This window comes from Dasypus novemcinctus, chromosome 10 (genome assembly GCF_030445035.2).
Source record: "Dasypus novemcinctus isolate mDasNov1 chromosome 10, mDasNov1.1.hap2, whole genome shotgun sequence".
Taxonomy (NCBI): domain Eukaryota; kingdom Metazoa; phylum Chordata; class Mammalia; order Cingulata; family Dasypodidae; genus Dasypus; species Dasypus novemcinctus.
In genome coordinates, this window is record NC_080682.1 from 80,624,697 (window position 1) to 80,636,971 (window position 12,275).

At 39.8% G+C, this 12,275-nt stretch overlaps 1 protein-coding gene across 7 annotated transcripts in view; it reads left to right on the plus strand.

Moving 5' to 3' along the window:
* BTBD10 (BTB domain containing 10) overlaps positions 1-12,275 on the plus strand; it is a 116,563-nt gene that overhangs the window by 72,520 nt on the left and 31,768 nt on the right. The window lies entirely within an intron of this gene.

Below are 12,275 nucleotides of genomic sequence, written 5' to 3' on the forward strand. Positions count from 1 at the left end.
TATGTATGTATGTATTTTTTCTGGGTTGCAGGTTTTTTAAAAACAAATCAGACAAGCAGATACAGAGAGCACACAATGAGTGCAAATGGACACAGAGACCAGACAGTGAGTGCAAACAATGAGGGGGGAGGTAAATAAATAAAACAAAACAAAAACAAAAGCAAACAACAAAAAAATCAATTTTATCAATACATAGTTATAAAGGATGCAATTCATCCAAAATGTATTATCAATTGTGTAATCACAGTTGTGTATTCATCACTTAAATCATTATTAGAGCATTTTCATTGATAATAATAATAAAAATCAGGCAAACAAACAGTAACAGCAACAAAACTCATCACCTCTCAATCTTTCTATGCTTTCCCTGTCATATATAGCTCCTATTCTGTTTCTCTCTCTAGTTTATCTGTATAGTTATTTTGTATAGACAGAGTCAAGCAATATGTAGTACCTTGTGTCTAGTTTCTTACACTTAGTATAGTTCCTTTTTTTTTTTCCACCCTTAATGGAAGGTTATTAATATAATGCTGTCTGCTACTGTCCATTGTTTACTTTGGTAGAATTTTTGCCTGATATTAACATCTTGTGACATTAACGTATATTTGTTCAATTAAAAAAAACGGTCCTATATTTGCCATATTACACACAGTCATGTTTCACATGAGGTTTCACTATGCTATACAATCCCATGTTACATATTTTAGCTTTCCTTCTAGTAATGTATATGACCTAAGACTTTCCCTTTTAACCACTATCATACTCATATGACAATGAGTATGTTTGCTAGTTACAAATGCTATGATGTACTTTCACTTTTTCATTCCAAAGATTTACAAAGAACCTTTTTACCAATTCTGCAGAAGTTAACCCTCAGCTTTCCATTCTCTAATGTCATTCTATTTTCTGGTGACCCATATTCAAGTTATTAAGTCTATAAAATTATACACTATATTTAGTTCATAGAAGCGCAGTCATACAGTATTTGTCCTTTTGTGTTTGGCTTGCTTCACTCAACATAATGTCCTCCAGGTTCATCCATGTTGTCATATGCTTCACAGCTTCATTTCTTCTTCTAGCTGCATAATATTCCATTGTGTGTATATACCACAATTTGTTTATCTCTTTATCATTTGATGGACACCTGGGCTGTTTCCATCTTTTGGCAATGGTGAATAATGCCTCTGTGAACATCAGTGCGCAAATGTCTGTTTGTGTCATTGTTCTCAGTTCTTAAGGGTATATACCTAGTAGTAGTATTGCCAGATCACATGGCAAGCCTATATTTAACTTCTTTAAGAACTACCAAACAGTCCTCCACAGTGGCTGTATACCATTCTACATTCCCACCAACAGTGAATAAGTCTTCCTATTTCTCCACATCCTTTCCAACACTTGTAGTTCTCTGACTTTTTAATAGTGACCATTCTAATAGGTATGAAATGATATCTCATTGTAGTTTTGATTTGCATTTCCCTAATTGCTAGTGATGTTGAACATTTTTTAAATGTATTTTTTTGTTATTTGTATTTCTTCTTTGGACAAATGTCTGTTCAAGTCTTTTCCCATTTTTTAATCAGTTCATTTGTCTTTTTATTGTTGAGTTGTAGCATGTCCCTATATGTAATGGGTATTAAATGCTTAGCAGATATGTTATTTCCAAATATTTTCTTCCATTGACGTGGTTGCCTTTTCACCCTATTGACAGGGTCCTTTGAGGTACAAAAGTGTTTAATTTTAAGGAGCTCCCATTTATCTATTTTTTCTTTTTGTTGTTTGTGCTTTGGTTGTAAGGTCTATGAAACCACCACCTACCACAAGATGTTTCCCTACATTTTCTTCTAGTAGTTGTATGGTCCTGCCTTTTACATTTAGGTCTTTGATCCATTTTCATTCGATTCTTGTATTGGGAAGTGAGATGGGGATCCTCTTTCATTCTTTTGATTATGGATATCCCGTTCTCCCAGCACCATTTGTTAAAGAGATTGTTTTATCCCATTAACATGGCTTTGGTTGGTTTGTTGAAAACCAGTTGGTTTTATTTCCAGATTCTCAATTCTATTCCACTGACCGATGTGTCTATATTGATGCCTATACCATGCTGTTTTGACAACTGTAGTGTTGTACTATGTTTCAAGGTCAGGCAGTGAAATTCCTCCCACGTTGCTCTTCTTTTTTTAAAATGCTTTTGGCTATTCAGGAACACTTTCCCTTCCAAATGAATCTGGTAATTCCCTTTTCTATTTCTGTGAAGTAAGCTTTTGGAATTTTAATTGGTATTGTACTGAATCTAGGAATCAGTGTGGGTAGGATTGGCATCTTCAAGATATTTAATCTTCCAATACATGAACATGGAATATCTTTCCATTTATTTAGGTCTTCACTGATTTCTTTTGCATTGTTTAGTAGTTTTCTGCATATACGTCCTGTACTTCTTTTGTTAAATTGGTTCTTAGTTATTTGAGTCTTTTTGTTGCTATTATAAATGGAATTTTTTCCGTGAATTCCTCCTCAGATTCTTCAATACTAGTATACAGAAACATTACTGATTTTCGTTTGTTAATCTTGTATCCTGCCACTTTGCTGAACTCGTTTATTAGCTCTATTACCTTTGTCATGGACACTTGGGAATTTTCTAAATGTAGGATCATGTTATCTGCGAATAGTGAGAGTTTATTTTCTCTTTTCCTGTTTGGATACCTTTTATTTTATTTTTTTTTCTTGTCTAATTTCTCTAGGTAGAACTCCTAGCACAATGTTGAATATCGTTGGTGACAGTGGGTATCCTTGTCTTGTTCCTGAAGTTAGAAAGCTTTCAACCTTTGTGGGTTTTTCACATATGCCCTTTATTATATTAAGGAATTTTCCTTCTATTCCTGTCTTTCAGAATGTTTTTATCAAGAGAATGGATTTTGTCAAATGCCTTTTCTGCATCAATTGAGATACTCTCGAGGTGCTTTTCTTTCAATTTGTTAATGTGCTGTGTTAATTGATTTTATTGTATTGAACCATTGTTACATACAAGGAATAAATCTCACTTGAACATGGTGTATAATTCTTTTGATAGATGCTGTTGAATTCTATTTGCCAGGGTTTTTTGGGAGAAATTTTGTATCTGTGTTTATTAGAGAAATTGGTCTGTAATTTTCTTTTCTTATGGGGTCTTTATCTGGCTTTGGTATTGGTGGTGTTGACTTCATAAAATGTGTTGGGTAATTTTCTGTCCTTCCAGTTTTTGGAAGAGTTTAAACAGGATTGGTATTAATTCTTCTCAAAATGCTGGGTAGAATTCGCCTGTGAGGCCATCTGGTTCTGGACTTTTCTTTTTGGGAGATTTTTGATAACTGATTCAGTTTCTTTAAATGTGATTGGTTTGTTGAATTATTGTATTTCTTGCAGAGTCAATGTAGGTTGTGTGTTTATAGGAATTTGTCCATTTCATATAGGTTGTCTAATTTGTTGGCATATAGTTTCTCATAATAGCCACTTATGATCTTTTTTATTTCTGCAGGTTTAGTCATAACATCCTCCTTTCATTTCTGATTTTAATTATTTGCATCGTCTTTTTCTTTGTTAGTCTAGCTAAGGTTTGTTAATTTTATTGATCTTCTTAAAGAATCAGCTTTTAGTTTTGTTGATTTTCTCTTTTGTTTTTTTTTCCCTCAATTTCATTTATTTTTGCTCTAATCTTTATTATTTCTTCCTTTCTGCTTGCTTTGTGATTAATTGGCTATTATTTTTCTAGTTCCTCCAGGTGTTCAGTTAGGTCTTTGATTTTAGTTCTTCTTTTTTACTATATGCCTTTAGGTCTTTAAATTTCCCTCTCAGTACTGCCTTTGCTTTATCCCATTGATTTTCATAAGTTGTGTTCTCGTTTTCATTTGTTTCAAGATAGCTACGAATATGTTTTACAGTTTCTTCTTTAACTACGGGTAGTTTAGGAATGTGTTATTTAGCTTCCACACATTTGCATATTTACCCCTTTCCCATCTATTGTTCATTCCCTGCTTTATTCCATATGACTAGAAAATGTGCTTTGTATAATTTTTATATTTATTGAGTCCTGCATTATGACCCAACATGTGGTCTATCCTGGAGAAAGATCCATGAGCACTTGAAAAGAATGTATAGCCTTTTTTTTTTTTTTTTTAAAGATTTATTTATTTCTCCCCACTCCCTCCTTGATTGCACTTGCTGTGTCTTCCTTGTTTCTTTAGGAGGCACTGGAACCGAACCTGGGACCTCTGATGTGGGAGGGAGGCACCTAATCCCTTGAGCCAACACCATTCCCTGCTTTGTTGTGTCTCTCATTATGTTTTTCTTCTTGTGTCTTTTGTTGTATCATCTTGTTGAATCAGCTTGCCACTCCTGCCTGTTCCGCCAACTCACTATCTTCTTTAGGAGGCACCAGGAACCAAACCAGGGACCTCCTACATGGTAGGCAGGAGCTCTATCACTCGAACCTTATCTCCTTCCCAGTTCTATCTTTTGATGTGAGTGGTGTGTTGAAGTCTCCAGCTATTGTTGCAGTGATGTCCATTTCTCCTTTCACTTTTGCCAGAGTTTATCTCATGTATTTTAGAGCACCCTTGGTTAGGTGTATAGATACTTAATACTGTTATTTCTTCTTGGTGGATTGTCCCTTTTATTAATATATAATGACCTTCTGTATGTCGTAGCTTTTTTGCACTTAAAGTCTGTTTTGTCCAATATTAGTATAGCTATCCCTGGTCTTTTTTTGGTTACTGTTTACATAGAATATCTTTTTCCAACTTTTATTTTGAGCCGACTTGTATTCCTGGGTCTAAGGCCGGGATTCTTAACTGTTTCTGTTCCACGGACCACTTTGCCAGACAGATGAAAACCACAGACCCTTTACTAAGTCCTACTGTTATTATTTAATAAATATATCATACCCACACCAACACATCCCCACAAGAAAGTTTTTTAAAAATTTCAATTCAAGCTCACAGAACCCTTGTTAAAACTGTGGTCTAAGATGAGTCTCATGTAGCGGTATATGCATGGCTCATGTTTTTTTTAATCCATTCTGTCAGCCTATATCTTTTGATTGGAGATTTTAGTCCATCCACAGTCCATGATATTATTGTTAATGTATTATTTACTTCCACCTTTATTTCTTTGATTTTCATATGGTGTAGCAGTTTGATGTCGTTATGAATTCCAAAAATAGTTCTTAGATTATATTTGTAATCTGGTCTGTACCTGGGCATGATTAAGTTATGATTAGGGCTTTGATTGGGCCACATCATTAGGGTGTTGAGTTCTCACCCTTTGGTAGATGGGGACTCACAGATAAAAGGCATGGCAAAGGACAGAGTTAGAGGGGTTTTTGATGTTGGAGTACAGAGGGTGAGTTTGTACCAGCAGTTGAAGAGGGTGGATGTGCCCACGCAAAGTTCTGGGAGAATTTTGCCACCCCAGGGTACAGAGAGGATGGACCATATTCCCCAAGGATTTTGGAAGTTAAGGTCAGCACCCCACAGGTCTGAGAGTGGTAGACCTGTCCCCCATGTATTAGGGAAGGCCAGGTGTCAACTCGTTGCTCTGAGAGCATTGAGCCCACATATCAAAGGTTAGGGAAGGCCAGATGGTCAACTCATTTCTCTGAGTGTGTTGAGCCAGTTTGCCAGAGGTTAGGGGGAATGTTTTCTCCAAGACACTATACTGCAGGGGTTAAGACTCTAACCTGGCGACAGACTTGGCCCAGTGGTTAGGACATCCGTCTACCACATGGGAGGTCCGCGGTTCAAACCCCAGGCCTCCTTGACCCGTGTGGAGCTGGCTCATGCGCAGTGCTGATGCGCGCAAGGAGTGCCCTGCCATGTATGGGTGTCCCCCCGCGTAGGGGAGCCCCATGCACAAGGAGTGTGCCCCGTAAGGAGAGCCGCCCAGCGCAAAAGAAAGTGCAGCCTTCCCAGGAATGGTGCTGCCCACATGGAGAGCTGACACAGCAACATTATGCACCTAAAAGAAACAGAGATTCTCCTGCCGCTGACAACAACAGAAGCGGACAAAAGAAGATGCAGCAAAATAGACACAGAGAACAGACAACCAGGGTAAAGGGGGAAAGGGAAGAGAAATAAATAAATAAATCTTTAAAAAAAAAAAAAGACTCTAACCTAACAGTTGGGTGAGGTGTGGCAATCACCCCAACACTCTTGGAGGGTGAGGTCTGGAACTTGGTCGACACCCAGATGCTTGATGAGGGTGAAACCAAGAAAATGCCCCTTGGACAAGCATGTAGAAAGGGTGGGCTCCCATATGACACTAAGGAGAAGAAACCATCTTCTTAAGAATGACTCTCAGACTGAAATTGAATGGGGGATGCCCTGCAGATTTCTTGAACTGTAGAGGACCCATGACTCACGTTTCCCTCCCAGTTTCTCCTTATTGTAATGAAAATGTTTCTCCTTTGTCCATTTGTGTATTGGAAACATATAAATTGTTTTGTAAGTTTCAGGTGTATAGCAGAGAGGACTTTGCTCCAAGACAAACTGTACTTCTTTAAATTGTGATATGATTTAGTATTTGCATTGTTACTGATTTAAGGTTTTTTCGAATATTGTAATGTCTTTCTGGAATTCAGAGGGTAGAGTGTAGCAGTTTGATATGGTTATGAATTCCAAAAATAGATATTGGATTATGTTTGTAACCTAGTCTGTACCTGGACATGATTAATTTATGATTAGGGCTTTGATTGGGCCACATCATTAGTGTGTTGAGTCCCCACCAACAGATAAAAGGCATGGCAAAGGACAGAGTTGAGGGTTCTTGATGTTGGAGTTTTTGATGTTGAAGCCTTAAGCTGGAGCCCCAGGAAGTAAGCTTACAGAGGAAAGAGAAGCAGGCCCCAGGAAGAGAGAAACCCTGAGCCCAAGAAGAAGCAAGACCCTGGAAGAGAGGAACCCAGGAAGCCTGAACCCTCACATATGTTGGCAGCCATCTTGCTTCAACACATGGAAATAGACTTTGGTGAGGGAGGTGACCTATGCTTTATGTCCTGGTATCTGTAAGCTCCTACCCTAAAAGAATACCCTTTATAAAAACCAACCAATTTCTGGTATTTTGCATCAGCACCGCCTTGGCTGACTAATGTATATGGCATATCTTTTTCTTTTTTTAAGGTTTATTTTATTTATTTCTCCTCCCCACTCTCTGTGTCCATTTGCTGTGTCTTCTTCTCTGTCTGTTTGTCTTCTCTTTAGGTGACACCAGGAACTGAACCTGAGACCTTCCAGAGTGGGAGAAAGGTGCCCCATCTCTTGCACCACCTCAGCTTTTTCGTCTACTTCCCCTCTTGTTGTCTCTTCTCTATGTCTCTTTCTGTTGCATCATCTTCCTGTCCAGCTCTCTGCTCAGGCCAGCCCGCCGTGCACACCAGTTGCCCTTCACCAGGGGGCCCCATGAATTGGTCCTCCCAAATGGTAGATGGGAGCCCAATCACTTGAGCCACATCCACATATCTTATTTTCATCTAACATTTTACCCCTTTGGTTCTCCTTTCTGATAATCTTCCCCTCTGCCCTCTCCTCCAAGCCTCTCTCTCTCCTGTGTTTTCTTTTCAGGCTGTACCTGCTCCGTTAGTGCTTCTTGAAAAGCTGTCTTCTTTTTTATGAATTCTCTTAGTTTCTGTTTATTTGTGAATATTTTAAATTCACCTTCATATTTGAATGAAAATTTTGCTGGACAAAGAATCTCGGATGACAGTTTTTCTCTTCCATACCTTAATTTTGTCATACTATTGACTTTTTGCCAGCATGGTTTCTGATGAGAAATCCTCAAATAAGTCTTATATGTAAATTATTGTCTTTCATGAGAGTTGGAAAATTTTCAGCCATTACTTCCTCAGGTGCTCTTTCTGCCCCTTTTCTCTTCTCACCTCATTTTGTAATTCCCATGCCATATATGTTGTGTTTTGTGTCATCCTCAACTCTCTGCACCCCTGCTCAATTTTTTTCTTTCTTTTCTCTCTTTATTCTTCTATCTCATCTATTTCAGCTGTTCTGTTTTTTAAGGATTTATTTATTTATTCCCCCCCCCCCCAAGTTGTCTGCTCTCTGTGTCCATTCTCTGTGTTCTTCTGTGACTGCTTCTATCCTTATCAGTGGCACTGGGAATCTGTTTCTTTTTGTTGCATCATCTTATTGTGTCAGCTCTCTGTGTGTGCGGCACCATTCTTGGGCAGGCAGAACTTTCTTTTGTGCTGGGCGGCTCTCCTTACGGGGCACACTCCTTGCGCATGGGGCTCCCCTACGCGGGAGATCACCCCTATGTGGCACGGCACTCCTTACACACATCAGCACTACGCATGAGTCAGCTCCACACGGGTCAAGGAGGCCCGGGGTTTGAACCACGGACCTCTCATGTGGTAGGCAGACTCCCTATCCATTGGGCCAAGTCCACTTCCCCATGTTCTGTTTTTGCACCACTAATTCTTTCTTCCATCATTTCGAGTTTGCTCTTGTATTCCTCTAATGTGTTTTTGATCTCACCTATTGCGTCTTTCATTCCCATGGGTTGTTATTTTTCTATTCTGGTTTTCAAATTATTCTTTGTCATTACCTAGTGTCTTCTTGATGACCTTTATTTCTTTAATTATATTGCCTTTCAACTTGTTGATTTGATTTAGGAGATTTGTATGTACCTCATTGATTAGTTGTTTCAAATCTGGTATCTCATTTTGGGCTTTGATATATTCCTTTGCTTGGGCCATAGCTTCCTTTTTCTTCGATTACTTGTACTTTTTTGCTGATTTCTAGGCATCTGATTATGATGTTGAGTTTACTCTGGTGCTCAATTTCTTGCATAGGAATTCAGTGGCTAGAGGCTGTGTATTAGTGCACATACATTTTATGATTGTTATTTCTTTCTAGTGATTGCCCCTATTATTAATGTGTAATGTCTTTCCTCACTTCTTAACAGCTTCGCTTTTAAAGTCTGTTTCATACGATGTTAAGTATAGCTACTTTAGCTGTTTTTTTAGTTACTGCATGTGTGGAACATTTCTTTTCAGCCATTCATTTTCAATCTATTTGTATCCTTCAGTCTAAGGCAAGTCTCTTGTAGGCAGCAGATAGGTGGCTTATGTTTTCTTATCCATTCTCCCAGTCCATGTCTTTTTACTGGCAAGTTTAATCCATTCAATGTTATTACTGTAAAGGAAGTTCTTCACTTATTTTGAGCTTTGGGTTTTATGTCATATCTTATTTTCACCATTCCTTTTACACTTTCAGTTACTTTTACTGATATAATCTTCATATCCAGACTTTCCTCCAAGCTTCTCTCTCCTGTGCCTTTTTTTTTTTTCCAGTCTGTAGCACTCCTTTAGTATTTCCTACAAAACTGGTCTCTTCATTACAAACTCTCTGTTTCTCTTTATCTGTGAATATTCAAGAATTCTTATTGGATGTAGGATTCTTGGCTGGCAGTTTTTCTCTTTCAGTATCTTAAATATATCATATACCTCTGCCTCTTGCCTCTGTGGTTTCTGATCAGAAATCAGCACTCATCTCTTGTATGTGATAACATCGCTTTTCTTTTGCTGCTCTCATGATTTTCTGTGTAGCTTTGGTATTTGACATTCTGGTTACTGTGTGCTTTGGAGTCGGTCTATTTGGATTTATTTGGATAGAATACTTTTTTCTTGGACATGGATATCTATATCCTTCAGCAGGGTTGGGAAATTTTCTACCCATTATTTCCTCAAATATTTCTTCTGCCCCGTTCCCTTTTCTTCTCCTTTTCTTTATCTCCTCTTTTGTATGTTTGCTTTTGGAGACCATGTCTTCAAGTTCACTCATCCTTTTTTTTGCCTCCTCAGATATGCTGTTATATGTCTCCAGTATATTTTTTATTTTATTAATTGTGCCTTTCATTCCCATGAAATCTTATGTTTCTCTACGTTTGCTTTCAAATTCTTTGTGCTTATCCAGTTTTTTTTTAATAACCTTAGTCTCTTTAGCCATTTCATTGAATTTATAAAGACAATTTGAACATCTTTGATTAATTGTCTCAACTCTTTTATGTCATCTGGAAGCTTAGCTTCTTTGACTAGGCCATATCTTTTTGTTTCTTAGTATGGGTTGTAATTTTTTTTATGTCTTGGCATCTGGTTTACTAGATGTATTTATTTTTGACCCCTTTTCTCCCTTTATTCGATGGCTTTCTATTTGATTGACTTTATGCTCTAGTCCCTTTATGATAATTGATTTAACTTAATTTGGAACTTTATAGTGGCTCGTGTTTAGCCAGTCTAAATTTTTGCAATTCTTTTCATCTGTTTCATACCCTTTCTGCCTTGTTGTTAGTGTAGTTAGCTGTGGATGCAATTGGTACTGTAAGCTGTGGAGGCTGAAGCTGCTGGCATTGTCTCAGGAACCAATAAAACTTCTACCACCTTTTTTCCCTGCCAGGGGTAGGGATGGAGCCACAGGCATGTGCCAGTCATCCAAGCCAGGCAGGCCAAACTGTCTGTAGGTGCCTGGAGAGACTGATAAAGCTCCATGTCCCTTTTACCTTTGCCTGGGGTGGGGATGGTGCTGCAGGTGTGGGTAGCAAACTTAAGCTGTGCAGATCAAAAGTAAACGCTCAGGTAGACTGTTGAAGCACCAGCCCCTTTTCTCCCTTGCCAGGGGCAGGGATGGAGCCTTAGGAGCGGGCAACATTTTAGCTGGTGTGGGCCAGATGTGACAGCAGTTCCCCAGAAAGTGTGAGAGAGCATTGACCCTCCTCCTGCCCTGTTATTTACAGGGTTGGAGCCAGTGGTGTGCCCCCTTACTTAGTCCTTGTGCCTGAAAGCTACTGCAGTTTCCCAGTGAGTCTGAGGGAACAGTGTCCCTCCTCTTACCCTTTCAGAGGCAGGGATGGAGCCAGAGCTGTGTCTTTTAGTCCTTGTGGGCTGAAAGCAGCTAAGGTTGCCCAGAGAGGCTGAGGAAACACTGTCTCCTCCTGTCTTATTTGGTGTGGGAATGTAGCCACAGGTTTGCCCAACAATCTAGTCCATGCTAGTGGAAAGTGACTACCCTTACCTGGAGAGGTTGATGGTGCAGTATCCCTCTCCCTGCCCTGGTAGGGTAGGGATAGAGTCAGAGATGTGTCCAACAATCCTTCCATGCAGGCCAAAAGTGGCTACAGTTGCCCAGAGAGGTTAAGGAAGTGCTGTCCCTTCTGCCCTTTCAGGGCCAGGGATGCTGCCACGGGTGTCCATTCGTCCAGCCAAGTGGGCCCAAAGTGCCTGCAGTTGTCCAGAGAGCCTGAGAAAACATGATCCTCCTCCTGTCCTATTGGTGAGGCAAGATTGGAGCCACAGGTGCCCAGCAGTCCAGTCCATGTGGGCCAAAAGCACCTGCAGTTGCCTGGAGAGGCTGGGGAAACCCTTACTCCATCCTGTCCTTTTGGGGGAGGGGGAGCGGGTAGGGATGCAGCCACATAATTCCAACAGTCTAGTCTGTGTGGGCCAAAAGTGACCACAGTTGCCTAGAGAGACTGGTCAGGTCCCCCTAGCTTCTTCCTTGCCCAGGTCAGGCTGGAGCACAGGCTAGGGCTGCAATCTGACCTGGGTGGAAAGAAGCTCGTCCCTACCATCATTATGATTTTCAGTCAGCCCTTCGTCCTCTTCCACTGGAGGGAGAGTTAAAATGGAGGCTACTGGCCTCTTTCAGATTTGGATAGGTTCAAACTTAGGATTTGACTTTAGCCAGCCGAGTTTACTATTCAATAGCTGAAGTCAGCGCTTGACCGTCTCTTCCTCCCCTGTTTTTGGGAAATGTAGCTTCCAACTCCAACCAGGAAATAGCTCACGAATCGGCTTGCAATGCCAGTGGGAGATGAGCACTGGCTTCCGTGGTGTGGAGTGTTCTACTCATGAATCTTTACCGCAGATGGGGAGTCTCCTCCTTCCTTTCTTCTGAGGATGTTGTAGGATGCTCTTCTGGTCTCCTGGCCCCCCCAAACAGGTGCTTTAGATAGCTCTAGGTGATTACTGACTGCCCTGTAGGATGAGCTGACTCTTGGAGCTCCTTACTCTGCCACCATCTTTCCCCTTCCTCCTATGTTGTTCCTATTTACAGATAAAAGAACTAAGCTTCATAGGTTAAAATAACCCAAATTAATACAGCTGAGAGAATGGTAGTGTCAGAGCTTGAACTTGGTTTTATTTCTGACATTCTTTGTGGTATTGCAAGAATATCAAATGTCTTATATAATGAAGTCAGGTACTGAAAGATCTCTACAGTTGAAACCATAGATTGTTA